Source organism: Oncorhynchus mykiss, chromosome 21, assembly GCF_013265735.2.
Source record: "Oncorhynchus mykiss isolate Arlee chromosome 21, USDA_OmykA_1.1, whole genome shotgun sequence".
NCBI classification, from domain to species: domain Eukaryota; kingdom Metazoa; phylum Chordata; class Actinopteri; order Salmoniformes; family Salmonidae; genus Oncorhynchus; species Oncorhynchus mykiss.
In genome coordinates, this window is record NC_048585.1 from 14,190,297 (window position 1) to 14,205,484 (window position 15,188).

Here is a 15,188-nt window from a genome sequence, read left to right on the forward strand (position 1 = left end):
CAGCAGACAACTGTTCTGTAAACATCAGTCCCAGAGGCAAGTGGGAAGTCCAAACAAGTAAGTGACATTGCTACAGAATCACAGTGTTCAGACAATACAATAATAATCAGTGTGTCCTCGGTCCTTGTATCTCCAGTCTGGCATCAAACACTATCAACAGATGTGAGTTTAATCCATAACATACCGCGTCGAGGCTAGTGACCATCAACTCAAATATCACAAACACTGGAAATCGTGTATTACAGAAAGGGGAAATATATGTATATGTGGTAACACTTTACTTCACACTTAGTGTCATAACACATTATGACACGGTCATATCCATGTCATAGCAGCTGACAACGTGTCATAACCTGTCATAATATGCTCATAATATTGTTACATATGTTTAGACCTGTTGTGACATATATTATGATATTTTATGGGTGGTTATGACACATACGAGTTTCAAAACCCACAAAACCTACCACACAAGGCAAAACATTCCATTCCATTACACCATAGCCTACGTGTCAACAGTATTTTTTATTTAGCATATTAAATTATCATTGTAATTGCGCACAAAATGATGTCAGACATGCACTTACCCCAATGCTCTGTTTCTGATGACTGGGATGAATGCAAGAGCAGAAGCAGGACAAGACACCCTCTTTTTGACAGATGACTGATATAAGGGCACGTATGTGATTGGCCTATCTGACTTATGTGATTATGATGGTCATAATGCTTCTTGAGTGTCAAAGTGTATTTTCTTAGTCCAAGTAAAGTGACACAGAATGGTCATAATTCTTTATGACAGTGTCATAAAGTGTATTTTCTACAAGTTGTTTAAAATATGATAGAGAGAGACCTGAACCTACATTTTAGACAATAGCACAGATTCAAAGAATGAATCATTATACCATTATATTTACATGTTCATGGTTAGTTCAAATTAGTAATATCTAAATTCAAACAAATGTCAGTTCCTCATAGAGTACTGTGACACTCTGGGAACTAAATATTACATTGAAATGTATGGAATTACCAGGAGCAGACCTGGGTACAAATACATGAGTATTTATATTTGAAATTCTGATCTTGTGTGAATATGAGTATTATGTGGTCAAAATCCGCTACCTCTTTTAACATTTCCTACAAATAGTAGGCTATCCAAACACATTCTGCCAAATACCCAAGGAACAAACAGAAAGTGGGTTCAAATGCATAGAGTATTTCAATATTTTTACATTTCAATATTTTCAAATGCAGAAAAATGTATTTCCAAGTGTATTTCCAAATACATTCCAATATTCAACTACTTGTATTTTCAAGTAAATACTTTCTTCGAAATGTCTTTGAAAGTGATTGAAATACCCCAAATTTGAACATGGGTCTGATTAGAAGACTGTTTTTTTGGTTGTAAGAGCTATCACGCTCAATTAATTGTTTTATTTTTATTTCAGCTCATATCACTGAAATTCATCCAAAGTTAACTTGTGAACTTGAAATTCAATTAACAGTTTCACAGAGTTAACAGAGCTTAATTTATGTCAATTACCATGAGCAAAATATATAAATTAGCTAAATGTTTTAATGCTATTAAGTGCTCTCCTCTGGGAATACAATGTACATCTCACTGTATATGTTTGTAGCGAAATAAATGAAATTCAATATTATAATGTATTTATCTGTTAAACAACTTTTGTCTGTCACCTTTAAACAATGTACATTTCTTAATAGTCACAACATAGCAAATATTAAGAGAGAAGCATAAATAATAAAGAGCATTACCTTGTGCAGACTTATGTTGACTTGACACTTTGGAATTGGAAGTTTAGACCCAGATGAGTCTTTCTTTGTGCATTTGCATTGAGCAGTGAACTAATTGTTGGTGCTTAACAAGAAATAAGTGTTTGCCTCAGGAAATCCACCGCAAGAAAAGAGGTACAGAGAGAGACGAAGAAAGAGATTAAAAAGGTGAGATGCCTGTACAAGGACAAGGTGCAACAGATAATGTCACAGGGAGTCTCTCCAGTACAAGGATAAGGTGCAACAGATAATGTCACAGGGAGTCTCTTCAGTACAAGGACAAGGTGCAACAGATAATGTCACAGGGAGTCTCTTCAGTACAAGGACAAGGTGCAACAGATAATGTCACAGGGAGACTCTCCAGTACAAGGATAAGGTGCAACAGATAATGTCACAGGGAGACTGCCAGGATGGGCATTAAGAATATGGCAAATGCCCCCTTCAAAGGGAGGCAACATATCGATCCCACCCGGATGAGAGGGTGTGACTCTCTACAGCCAATGAACTCAACAAGTTCTTCACCCGCTTTGAAGCAGGGGGCGGCCCCGCTCCCCCTGCCTGTGTGAAGGAGGATGTCATGGCAACCGAGAGCGCCCTTGTCATCAATGAGGAAGTCATACCAGTGTTCAAAAGCACTGGAACATGAAAGAGCCCGGGCCTGATAACATAATCTATTGTTAGACCTATCTCAAAAACCTCTCATCCATCTGCATCAAATGACTACAGACCTTAGTAATGACTCCAGACCTCTTACCTCTCTCTTGATTAAATCTCTTGAAAAGATTAAGGCATACATCATCAACACCACCAGACACCTTCTTGACACCCTCCAATTTGCATGCTGGTCAGAGAGAGGAACAGAGGATGCCAACCTCTAGCTCTTTCATCTGGTGTACGTGCATTTGGAGGGCAGTGAAACCCATGTGCGTATCATGTTCACAGATTTCTCCTCAGCATTTAACACAATCAATCCATTGGTTTCTCGCAGACAGACTGAGAGGAGACTTCAGATTTGATGCTATGCTATTCACATGGATTACCAAATTCCTAAATGATAGGTCTCAGCAGGTAGGAGTTGGCAACACACTCTCTGAGGTGTGCACTACTTCAGTTGGAACCCCCCAGGGCAGTGTTCTTTCACCAGTACTATTCATACTGTACACAGACAGCTGACGGAGCCGGTTCCCAGGGCGCCACCTGATCAAATATGCTGACGACACTTTGGTCGGTCTACTTGAAAGGGATAAGACAGAGCACGGACCGGCTCTGAATGATTTTAATGTTTGGTGTGAGTCATCCCATCTAAAATTAAATACATAAAAAAACAAAGGTCTTGGTGATTGACTTTTGAAGGAACACGACTATTCACACACCCTCGCTGACAAATGTGAGCCCATTGAAATAGTGGAGGAGTACAAATACCTTGGGCTAGTCACTGACAACAAGCTGTCCTGGGATCAGTGTACTGACGTTATTTTGAAGAAAGGCCAACAGAGACTGTATTTCCTATGGAAATTGTAATTTTCTAATGTTGATCTAACCATCATGGTTCTCTTTTATAAAGCATTCATTGAGAGCATTCTGTCCTACTACTTGACCTGCTGGTTTGGGAATATCAATGTTGCACAGAAAAATAGGTTCTGAAAGATAGTCAGGACTTGTGGGAAAATCATGGGGCAGCAACAGCAACATCTGTGTCACGCCCTGACCATAGTTTGTATGTTATAGGTTTTGTTTGGTCAGGGTGTGATCTGAGTGGGCATTCTATGTTGTATGTCTAGTTTGTCTGTTTCTGTGTTTGGCCTGATATGGTTCTCAATCAGAGGCAGGTGTTAGTCGTTGTCTCTGATTGGGAACCATATTTAGGTAGCCTGTTTTGTCATTGTGGGTTGTGGGTGATTGTCTATGTTAGTTGCTTGTGTCAGCACAGTTCGTATTATAGCGTCACGGTCGGTGGTCATTGATTGTTTACGGTGTGTTTTCGTCATCCATTAAAATGATGCATTCACACCACGCTGCGCTTTGGTCCGCTTCTCACGACGATCGTGACAATCTGTCATCTCTCTACCTGGGCAGAGCCCTCCAGAAGGCCAATGAAATAGCGGATGACTCTTCCCATCCAGAAAGTGAACAAACATGTTCTTTGTTTTTTTAAATGAACAGAAACAAGAGCATCTTTTAACACCAAGTATTTTAAGAGAAACATTTTGTTCAATAATTAAATAACCTGTTTATAATTACTGTGACACAAAGTATAAGGAAATAGATGAAGACAAAAAGGTCAATAGGGGTGTTAGTTATGCATTAGTACTAGGTGTGTGTGTGTGTGTGATATGCTCATGGAACAGGTGTTTTGACCTAGGGTTGTGTGTGTGCTCATGGGATAGGTTTTGTGACTTGCCTCAAGCTATTTTATGTTTTCCACATGACTGGTTGGTGTCATGAAGCAGTGCCTGACACACAGTGAAGTATTGAAGGTTGTGAATTAAAAGTAGTAGTGGCATTAATAGGGTTGTCATTGGCTATGGGTTAGTTGAATTGAGTTGTTTTGGGGTGGTTTGTAGGTGTGGAGTTATAACGGGTTATAGTGGAGTAGTATTTATTGTAGGCTAGAGTGAGTACTATAACATTATAAGCCATAGAATGTGTTTTAAGCTCTCAAAATGTTTTAGTTTCAGCAACCTGTAAGTACTGTGGCAACGATTTCTGGTAAGAATGTTGAAGCCTGCATTTCCATCTCTGAAATGAATGGGGATACAACAAGCGTTATGGTGTATAAAATATGAATGGTAGCAAAAATCTGTGTAGAAGCAATCTAAGTTGAGTCAGTCTGCACATTTCAGCGTGGTTATAGTTGAAAGAGAATAAATGGTATCAAAAAGATGTATGCAAGCAACCTATTCCAGAGATGTCTGTCACCAGTCTGTAGCCCTGATTATCTATCACCTTCTCCGAAAGGCCCGTGGGTTCGATGATAAAGAGTGCAGGATGGCATAGGATAGAGGATTGTGTAGTTTCGGTGGATAAAGTTGTGTGTTAACTGTAGGGGTCAGTGTTAACTGCTGGGGATCGGAGGTGTCCGGTGCGAGAGTGGCAGGTTGAGGTGGCTAGAGTCAGAGTAGTGCAGAAGGTATTGTATGCTGAGGCAGTGAAGAAAGTAGAAGAGGATGGATCAAGAGTGAGGGATCCTGAGAGGATTCCAGTGAGTAGTAGATTTGTGCCAGCACAGAGGGATAGGCCGACAAATTATTTATGCTTCAGTAAGGTTGTCTTAGTGTTCATATCAATGGTTATCAACTGTACCACAGAATTGAAACGTAAATCACAGAAAATAGATGTTGTGCTGGCAGCTGCAGAGATGTATTTGGCTGTACGAAATGTGACTTCAGAAGAGTTCCAGGGTGTGTTGAGGGGTGGTGTCCCGTCCTCCCAGGCCGTTTGCATAGTGCACTAGCAGATAGGGTCAAAGTAGTGCAATGGGGCAGTGTGTTTTTAATGAGTGTAGGTGGTGGTATCTAGGGCTATATTTCACTTTCTTTGAGGAAGAGGACTATTGAAGATAATATAATGTATACTGAACAAAAATATAAATGCATGCAGGCAACAATTTCAAAGATCTTACTGAGTAACAGTTCATAAGGAAATCAGTCATTTGAAATGAATTCATTAGGCCCTAATCTATGGATTTTACATGACTGGGGATACAGATATGCATCTGTTGATCACATATACCTTAAAAAAAGAAGCTAGGGGAGTGTATCAGAAAACCAGTCAGTATCTGTTGTGACCACAATTTGCCTCATGCAGGGCAACACATCTCCTTCGAGAGTTGATTAGGATGTTGATTGTGGCCTGTGGAATGTTGTCCCACTCCTCTTCAATGGGTGTGCGAAATTCAACTTCCAGAAATGGTGTATTGTGATGCGGAAACATAAGGTGATGGTATGGTGAAATATTGACTCAGAAATATAACACTCTTACTAGAACTTGTGAATTCAAAATATACTTTTATACAAAGTAGCAAAGCCGAGCCCTTCCATGGAAAGACTTTATTACAAACGTAACAGAGCTGAGCCCCTCCATGGAAAGACTTTATTACAAACGTAACAGAGCCGAGCCCCTCCATGGAAAGACTTTATTACAAACGTAACAGAGCCGAGCCCCTCCATGGAAAGACTTTATTACAAACGTAACAGAGCCGAGCCCCTCCATGGAAAGACTTTATTACAAACGTAACAGAGCCGAGCCCCTCCATGGAAAGACTTTATTACAAACGTAACAGAGCCGAGCCCCTCCATGGAAAGACTTTATTACAAACGTAACAGAGCCGAGCCCCTCCATGGAAAGACTTTATTACAAACGTAACAGAGCCGAGCCCCTCCATGGAAAGACTTTATTACAAACGTAACAGAGCTGAGCCCCTCCATGGAAAGACTTTATTACAAACGTAACAGAGCTGAGCCCCTCCATGGAAAGACTTTATTACAAACGTAACAGAGCCGAGCCCCTCCATGGAAAGACTTTATTACAAACGTAACAGAGCCGAGCCCCTACATGGAAAGACTTTATTACAAACGTAACAGAGCCGAGCCCCTCCATGGAAAGACTTTATTACAAACGTAACAGAGCCGAGCCCCTCCATGGAAAGACTTTATTACAAACGTAACAGAGCCGAGCCCCTCCATGGAAAGACTTTATTACAAACGTAACAGAGCCGAGCCCCTCCATGGAAAGACTTTATTACAAACGTAACAGAGCCGAGCCCCTCCATGGAAAGACTTTATTACAAACGTAACAGAGCCGAGCCCCTCCATGGAAAGACTTTATTACAAACGTAACAGAGCCGAGCCCCTCCATGGAAAGACTTTATTACAAACGTAACAGAGCCGAGCCCCTCCATGGAAAGACTTTATTACAAACGTAACAGAGCCGAGCCCCTCCATGGAAAGACTTTATTACAAACGTAACAGAGCCGAGCCCCTCCATGGAAAGACTTTATTACAAACGTAACAGAGCCGAGCCCCTCCATGGAAAGACTTTATTACAAACGTAACAGAGCCGAGCCCCTCCATGGAAAGACTTTATTACAAACGTAACAGAGCCGAGCCCCTCCATGGAAAGACTTTATTACAAACGTAACAGAGCCGAGCCCCTCCATGGAAAGACTTTATTACAAACGTAATAGAGCTGAGCCCCTCCATGGAAAGACTTTATTACAAACGTAACAGAGCCGAGCCCCTCCATGGAAAGACTTTATTACAAACGTAACAGAGCTGAGCCCCTCCATGGAAAGACTTTATTACAAACGTAACAGAGCTGAGCCCCTCCATGGAAAGACTTTATTACAAACGTAACAGAGCTGAGCCCCTCCATGGAAAGACTTTATTACAAACGTAACAGAGCTGAGCCCCTCCATGGAAAGACTTTATTACAAACGTAACAGAGCCGAGCCCCTCCATGGAAAGACTTTATTACAAACGTAACAGAGCCGAGCCCCTCCATGGAAAGACTTTATTACAAACGTAACAGAGCCGAGCCCCTCCATGGAAAGACTTTATTACAAACGTAACAGAGCCGAGCCCCTCCATGGAAAGACTTTATTACAAACGTAACAGAGCCGAGCCCCTCCATGGAAAGACTTTATTACAAACGTAACAGAGCCGAGCCCCTCCATGGAAAGACTTTATTACAAACGTAACAGAGCCGAGCCCCTCCATGGAAAGACTTTATTACAAACGTAACAGAGCCGAGCCCCTGCATGGAAAGACTTTATTACAAACGTAACAGAGCCGAGCCCCTCCATGGAAAGACTTTATTACAAACGTAACAGAGCCGAGCCCCTCCATGGAAAGACTTTATTACAAACGTAACAGAGCCGAGCCCCTCCATGGAAAGACTTTATTACAAACGTAACAGAGCCGAGCCCCTCCATGGAAAGACTTTATTACAAACGTAACAGAGCCGAGCCCCTCCATGGAAAGACTTTATTACAAACGTAACAGAGCCGAGCCCCTCCATGGAAAGACTTTATTACAAACGTAACAGAGCCGAGCCCCTCCATGGCAAGACTTTATTACAAACGTAACAGAGCCGAGCCCCTCCATGGAAAGACTTTATTACAAACGTAACAGAGCCGAGCCCCTCCATGGAAAGACTTTATTACAAACGTAACAGAGCCGAGCCCCTCCATGGAAAGACTTTATTACAAACGTAACAGAGCAGAGCCCCTCCAAGGAAAGACTTTATTACAAACGTAACAGAGCTGAGCCCCTCCATGGAAAGACTTTATTACAAACGTAACAGAGCTGAGCCCCTCCATGGAAAGACTTTATTACAAACGTAACAGAGCCGAGCCCCTCCATGGAAAGACTTTATTACAAACGTAACAGAGCCGAGCCCCTCCATGGAAAGACTTTATTACAAACGTAACAGAGCCGAGCCCCTCCATGGAAAGACTTTATTACAAACGTAACAGAGCCGAGCCCCTCCATGGAAAGACTTTATTACAAACGTAACAGAGCCGAGCCCCTCCATGGAAAGACTTTATTACAAACGTAACAGAGCCGAGCCCATCCATGGAAAGACTTTATTACAAACGTAACAGAGCCGAGCCCCTCCATGGAAAGACTTTATTACAAACGTAACAGAGCCGAGCCCCTCCATGGAAAGACTTTATTACAAACGTAACAGAGCCGAGCCCCTCCATGGAAAGACTTTATTACAAACGTAACAGAGCCGAGCCCCTCCATGGAAAGACTTTATTACAAACGTAACAGAGCCGAGCCCCTCCATGGAAAGAATTTATTACAAACGTAACAGAGCCGAGCCCCTCCATGGAAAGACTTTATTACAAACGTAACAGAGCCGAGCCCCTCCATGGAAAGACTTTATTACAAACGTAACAGAGCCGAGCCCCTCCATGGAAAGACTTTATTACAAACGTAACAGAGCCGAGCCCCTCCATGGAAAGACTTTAATACAAACGTATCAGAGCCGAGCCCCTCCATGGAAAGACTTTATTACAAACGTAACAGAGCCGAGCCCCTCCATGGAAAGACTTTATTACAAACGTAACAGAGCCGAGCCCCTCCATGGAAAGACTTTATTACAAACGTAACAGAGCCGAGCCCCTCCATGGAAAGACTTTATTACAAACGTAACAGAGCCGAGCCCCTCCATGGAAAGACTTTATTACAAACGTAACAGAGCCGAGCCCCTCCATGGAAAGACTTTATTACAAACGTAACAGAGCCGAGCCCCTCCATGGAAAGACTTTATTACAAACGTAACAGAGCCGAGCCCCTCCATGGAAAGACTTTATTACAAACGTAACAGAGCCGAGCCCCTCCATGGAAAGACTTTATTACAAACGTAACAGAGCTGAGCCCCTCCATGGAAAGACTTTATTACAAACGTAACAGAGCCGAGCCCCTCCATGGAAAGACTTTATTACAAACGTAACAGAGCTGAGCCCCTCCATGGAAAGACTTTATTACAAACGTAACAGAGCTGAGCCCCTCCATGGAAAGACTTTATTACAAACGTAACAGAGCTGAGCCCCTCCATGGAAAGACTTTATTACAAACGTAACAGAGCCGAGCCCCTCCATGGAAAGACTTTATTACAAACGTAACAGAGCCGAGCCCCTCCATGGAAAGACTTTATTACAAACGTAACAGAGCCGAGCCCCTCCATGGAAAGACTTTATTACAAACGTAACAGAGCCGAGCCCCTCCATGGAAAGACTTTATTACAAACGTAACAGAGCCGAGCCCCTCCATGGAAAGACTTTATTACAAACGTAACAGAGCCGAGCCCCTCCATGGAAAGACTTTATTACAAACGTAACAGAGCTGAGCCCCTCCATGGAAAGACTTTATTACAAACGTAACAGAGCCGAGCCCCTCCATGGAAAGACTTTATTACAAACGTAACAGAGCCGAGCCCCTCCATGGAAAGACTTTATTACAAACGTAACAGAGCCGAGCCCCTCCATGGAAAGACTTTATTACAAACGTAACAGAGCCGAGCCCCTCCATGGAAAGACTTTATTACAAACGTAACAGAGCCGAGCCCCTCCATGGAAAGACTTTATTACAAACGTAACAGAGCCGAGCCCCTCCATGGAAAGACTTTATTACAAACGTAACAGAGCCGAGCCCCTCCATGGAAAGACTTTATTACAAACGTAACAGAGCCGAGCCCCTCCATGGAAAGACTTTATTACAAACGTAACAGAGCCGAGCCCCTCCATGGAAAGACTTTATTACAAACGTAACAGAGCCGAGCCCCTCCATGGAAAGACTTTATTACAAACGTAACAGAGCCGAGCCCCTCCATGGAAAGACTTTATTACAAACGTAACAGAGCTGAGCCCCTCCATGGAAAGACTTTATTACAAACGTAACAGAGCTGAGCCCCTCCATGGAAAGACTTTATTACAAACGTAACAGAGCCGAGCCCCTCCATGGCAAGACTTTATTACAAACGTAACAGAGCCGAGCCCCTCCATGGAAAGACTTTATTACAAACGTAACAGAGCCGAGCCCCTCCATGGAAAGACTTTATTACAAACGTAACAGAGCCGAGCCCCTCCATGGAAAGACTTTATTACAAACGTAACAGAGCCGAGCCCCTCCATGGAAAGACTTTATTACAAACGTAACAGAGCCGAGCCCCTCCATGGAAAGACTTTATTACAAACGTAACAGAGCCGAGCCCCTCCATGGAAAGACTTTATTACAAACGTAACAGAGCCGAGCCCCTCCATGGAAAGACTTTATTACAAACGTAACAGAGCCGAGCCCCTCCATGGAAAGACTTTATTACAAACGTAACAGAGCCGAGCCCCTCCATGGAAAGACTTTATTACAAACGTAACAGAGCCGAGCCCCTCCATGGAAAGACTTTATTACAAACGTAACAGAGCCGAGCCCCTCCATGGAAAGACTTTATTACAAACGTAACAGAGCCGAGCCCCTCCATGGAAAGACTTTATTACAAACGTAACAGAGCCGAGCCCCTCCATGGAAAGACTTTATTACAAACGTAACAGAGCCGAGCCCCTCCATGGAAAGACTTTATTACAAACGTAACAGAGCCGAGCCCATCCATGGAAAGACTTTATTACAAACGTAACAGAGCCGAGCCCCTCCATGGAAAGACTTTATTACAAACGTAACAGAGCCGAGCCCCTCCATGGAAAGACTTTATTACAAACGTAACAGAGCCGAGCCCCTCCATGGAAAGACTTTATTACAAACGTAACAGAGCCGAGCCCCTCCATGGAAAGACTTTATTACAAACGTAACAGAGCCGAGCCCCTCCATGGAAAGAATTTATTACAAACGTAACAGAGCCGAGCCCCTCCATGGAAAGACTTTATTACAAACGTAACAGAGCCGAGCCCCTTCATGGAAAGACTTTATTACAAACGTAACAGAGCCGAGCCCCTCCATGGAAAGACTTTATTACAAACGTAACAGAGCCGAGCCCCTCCATGGAAAGACTTTATTACAAACGTAACAGAGCCGAGCCCCTCCATGGAAAGACTTTATTACAAACGTAACAGAGCTGAGCCCCTCCATGGAAAGACTTTATTACAAACGTAACAGAGCCGAGCCCCTCCATGGAAAGACTTTATTACAAACGTAACAGAGCCGAGCCCCTCCATGGAAAGACTTTATTACAAACGTAACAGAGCCGAGCCCCTCCATGGAAAGACTTTATTACAAACGTAACAGAGCCGAGCCCCTCCATGGAAAGACTTTATTACAAACGTAACAGAGCCGAGCCCCTCCATGGAAAGACTTTATTACAAACGTAACAGAGCCGAGCCCCTCCATGGAAAGACTTTATTACAAACGTAACAGAGCCGAGCCCCTCCATGGAAAGACTTTATTACAAACGTAACAGAGCCGAGCCCCTCCATGGAAAGACTTTATTACAAACGTAACAGAGCCGAGCCCCTCCATGGAAAGACTTTATTACAAACGTAACAGAGCTGAGCCCCTCCATGGAAAGACTTTATTACAAACGTAACAGAGCCGAGCCCCTCCATGGAAAGACTTTATTACAAACGTAACAGAGCTGAGCCCCTCCATGGAAAGACTTTATTACAAACGTAACAGAGCTGAGCCCCTCCATGGAAAGACTTTATTACAAACGTAACAGAGCCGAGCCCCTCCATGGAAAGACTTTATTAGAAACGTAACAGAGCTGAGCCCCTCCATGGAAAGACTTTATTACAAACGTAACAGAGCCGAGCCCCTCCATGGAAAGACTTTATTACAAACGTAACAGAGCCGAGCCCCTCCATGGAAAGACTTTATTACAAACGTAACAGAGCCGAGCCCCTCCATGGAAAGACTTTATTACAAACGTAACAGAGCCGAGCCCCTCCATGGAAAGACTTTATTACAAACGTAACAGAGCTGAGCCCCTCCATGGAAAGACTTTATTACAAACGTAACAGAGCCGAGCCCCTCCATGGAAAGACTTTATTACAAACGTAACAGAGCCGAGCCCCTCCATGGAAAGACTTTATTACAAACGTAACAGAGCCGAGCCCCTCCATGGAAAGACTTTATTACAAACGTAACAGAGCCGAGCCCCTCCATGGAAAGACTTTATTACAAACGTAACAGAGCCGAGCCCCTCCATGGCAAGACTTTATTACAAACGTAACAGAGCCGAGCCCCTCCATGGAAAGACTTTATTACAAACGTAACAGAGCCGAGCCCCTCCATGGAAAGACTTTATTACAAACGTAACAGAGCCGAGCCCCTCCATGGAAAGACTTTATTACAAACGTAACAGAGCAGAGCCCCTCCAAGGAATGACTTTATTACAAACGTAACAGAGCTGAGCCCCTCCATGGAAAGACTTTATTACAAACGTAACAGAGCTGAGCCCCTCCATGGAAAGACTTTATTACAAACGTAACAGAGCCGAGCCCCTCCATGGAAAGACTTTATTACAAACGTAACAGAGCCGAGCCCCTCCATGGAAAGACTTTATTACAAACGTAACAGAGCCGAGCCCCTCCATGGAAAGACTTTATTACAAACGTAACAGAGCCGAGCCCCTCCATGGAAAGACTTTATTACAAACGTAACAGAGCCGAGCCCCTCCATGGAAAGACTTTATTACAAACGTAACAGAGCCGAGCCCATCCATGGAAAGACTTTATTACAAACGTAACAGAGCCGAGCCCCTCCATGGAAAGACTTTATTACAAACGTAACAGAGCCGAGCCCCTCCATGGAAAGACTTTATTACAAACGTAACAGAGCCGAGCCCCTCCATGGAAAGACTTTATTACAAACGTAACAGAGCCGAGCCCCTCCATGGAAAGACTTTATTACAAACGTAACAGAGCCGAGCCCCTCCATGGAAAGAATTTATTACAAACGTAACAGAGCCGAGCCCCTCCATGGAAAGACTTTATTACAAACGTAACAGAGCCGAGCCCCTTCATGGAAAGACTTTATTACAAACGTAACAGAGCCGAGCCCCTCCATGGAAAGACTTTATTACAAACGTAACAGAGCCGAGCCCCTCCATGGAAAGACTTTATTACAAACGTAACAGAGCCGAGCCCCTCCATGGAAAGACTTTATTACAAACGTAACAGAGCTGAGCCCCTCCATGGAAAGACTTTATTACAAACGTAACAGAGCCGAGCCCCTCCATGGAAAGACTTTATTACAAACGTAACAGAGCTGAGCCCCTCCATGGAAAGACTTTATTACAAACGTAACAGAGCAGAGCCCCTCCAAAGAAAGACTTTATTACAAACGTAACAGAGCTGAGCCCCTCCATGGAAAGACTTTATTACAAACGTAACAGAGCTGAGCCCCTCCATGGAACGACTTTATTACAAACGTAACAGAGCTGACCCCCTCCATGGAAAGACTTTATTACAAACGTAACAGAGCTGAGCCCCTCCATGGAAAGACTTTATTACAAACGTAACAGAGCCGAGCCCCTCCATGGAAAGACTTTATTACAAACGTAACAGAGCCGAGCCCCTCCATGGAAAGACTTTATTACAAACGTAACAGAGCCGAGCCCCTCCATGGAAAGACTTTATTACAAACGTAACAGAGCCGAGCCCCTCCATGGAAAGACTTTATTACAAACGTAACAGAGCCGAGCCCCTCCATGGAAAGACTTTATTACAAACGTAACAGAGCCGAGCCCCTCCATGGAAATACTTTATTACAAACGTAACAGAGCCGAGCCCCTCCATGGAAAGACTTTATTACAAACGTAACAGAGCCGAGCCCCTCCATGGAAAGACTTTATTACAAACGTAACAGAGCCGAGCCCCTCCATGGAAAGACTTTATTACAAACGTAACAGAGCCGAGCCCCTCCATGGAAAGACTTTATTACAAACGTAACAGAGCCGAGCCCCTCCATGGAAAGACTTTATTACAAACGTAACAGAGCAGAGCCCCTCCAAGGAAAGACTTTATTACAAACGTAACAGAGCTGAGCCCCTCCATGGAAAGACTTTATTACAAACGTAACAGAGCTGAGCCCCTCCATGGAAAGACTTTATTACAAACGTAACAGAGCCGAGCCCCTCCATGGAAAGACTTTATTACAAACGTAACAGAGCCGAGCCCCTCCATGGAAAGACTTTATTACAAACGTAACAGAGCCGAGCCCCTCCATGGAAAGACTTTATTACAAACGTAACAGAGCCGAGCCCCTCCATGGAAAGACTTTATTACAAACGTAACAGAGCCGAGCCCCTCCATGGAAAGACTTTATTACAAACGTAACAGAGCCGAGCCCCTCCATGGAAAGACTTTATTACAAACGTAACAGAGCCGAGCCCCTCCATGGAAAGACTTTATTACAAACGTAACAGAGCCGAGCCCCTCCATGGAAAGACTTTATTACAAACGTAACAGAGCCGAGCCCCTCCATGGAAAGAATTTATTACAAACGTAACAGAGCCGAGCCCCTCCATGGAAAGACTTTATTACAAACGTAACAGAGCCGAGCCCCTTCATGGAAAGACTTTATTACAAACGTAACAGAGCCGAGCCCCTCCATGGAAAGACTTTATTACAAACGTAACAGAGCCGAGCCCCTCCATGGAAATACTTTATTACAAACGTAACAGAGCCGAGCCCCTCCATGGAAAGACTTTATTACAAACGTAACAGAGCCGAGCCCCTCCAAGGAAAGACTTTATTACAAACGTAACAGAGCCGAGCCCCTCCATGGAAAGACTTTATTACAAACGTAACAGAGCAGAGCCCCTCCAAGGAAAGACTTTATTACAAACGTAACAGAGCTGAGCCCCTCCATGGAAAGACTTTATTACAAACGTAACAGAGCTGAGCCCCTCCATGGAAAGACTTTATTACAAACGTAACA

The 15,188-nt window shown here is 43.6% G+C and overlaps 1 protein-coding gene across 3 annotated transcripts in view; it reads right to left on the reverse strand.

The window, feature by feature from the left end:
* The window catches only part of LOC110499779 (cytidine monophosphate-N-acetylneuraminic acid hydroxylase-like), a 47,182-nt gene that overhangs the window by 18,360 nt on the left and 13,634 nt on the right, over window positions 1–15,188 (reverse strand). The window contains exon 1 of one of the 3 annotated variants that reach the window (XM_036957021.1): window positions 1,774–2,189. The exons of 1 other annotated variant lie outside the window; for it this stretch is intronic. The gene's annotated coding sequence lies outside the window, so the exon portion shown is untranslated. Of the gene's footprint in view, window positions 1–587; window positions 605–1,773; window positions 2,190–15,188 lie in introns of those variants that run through there. One more of the 3 variants, XM_036957022.1, reaches the window with a different exon arrangement.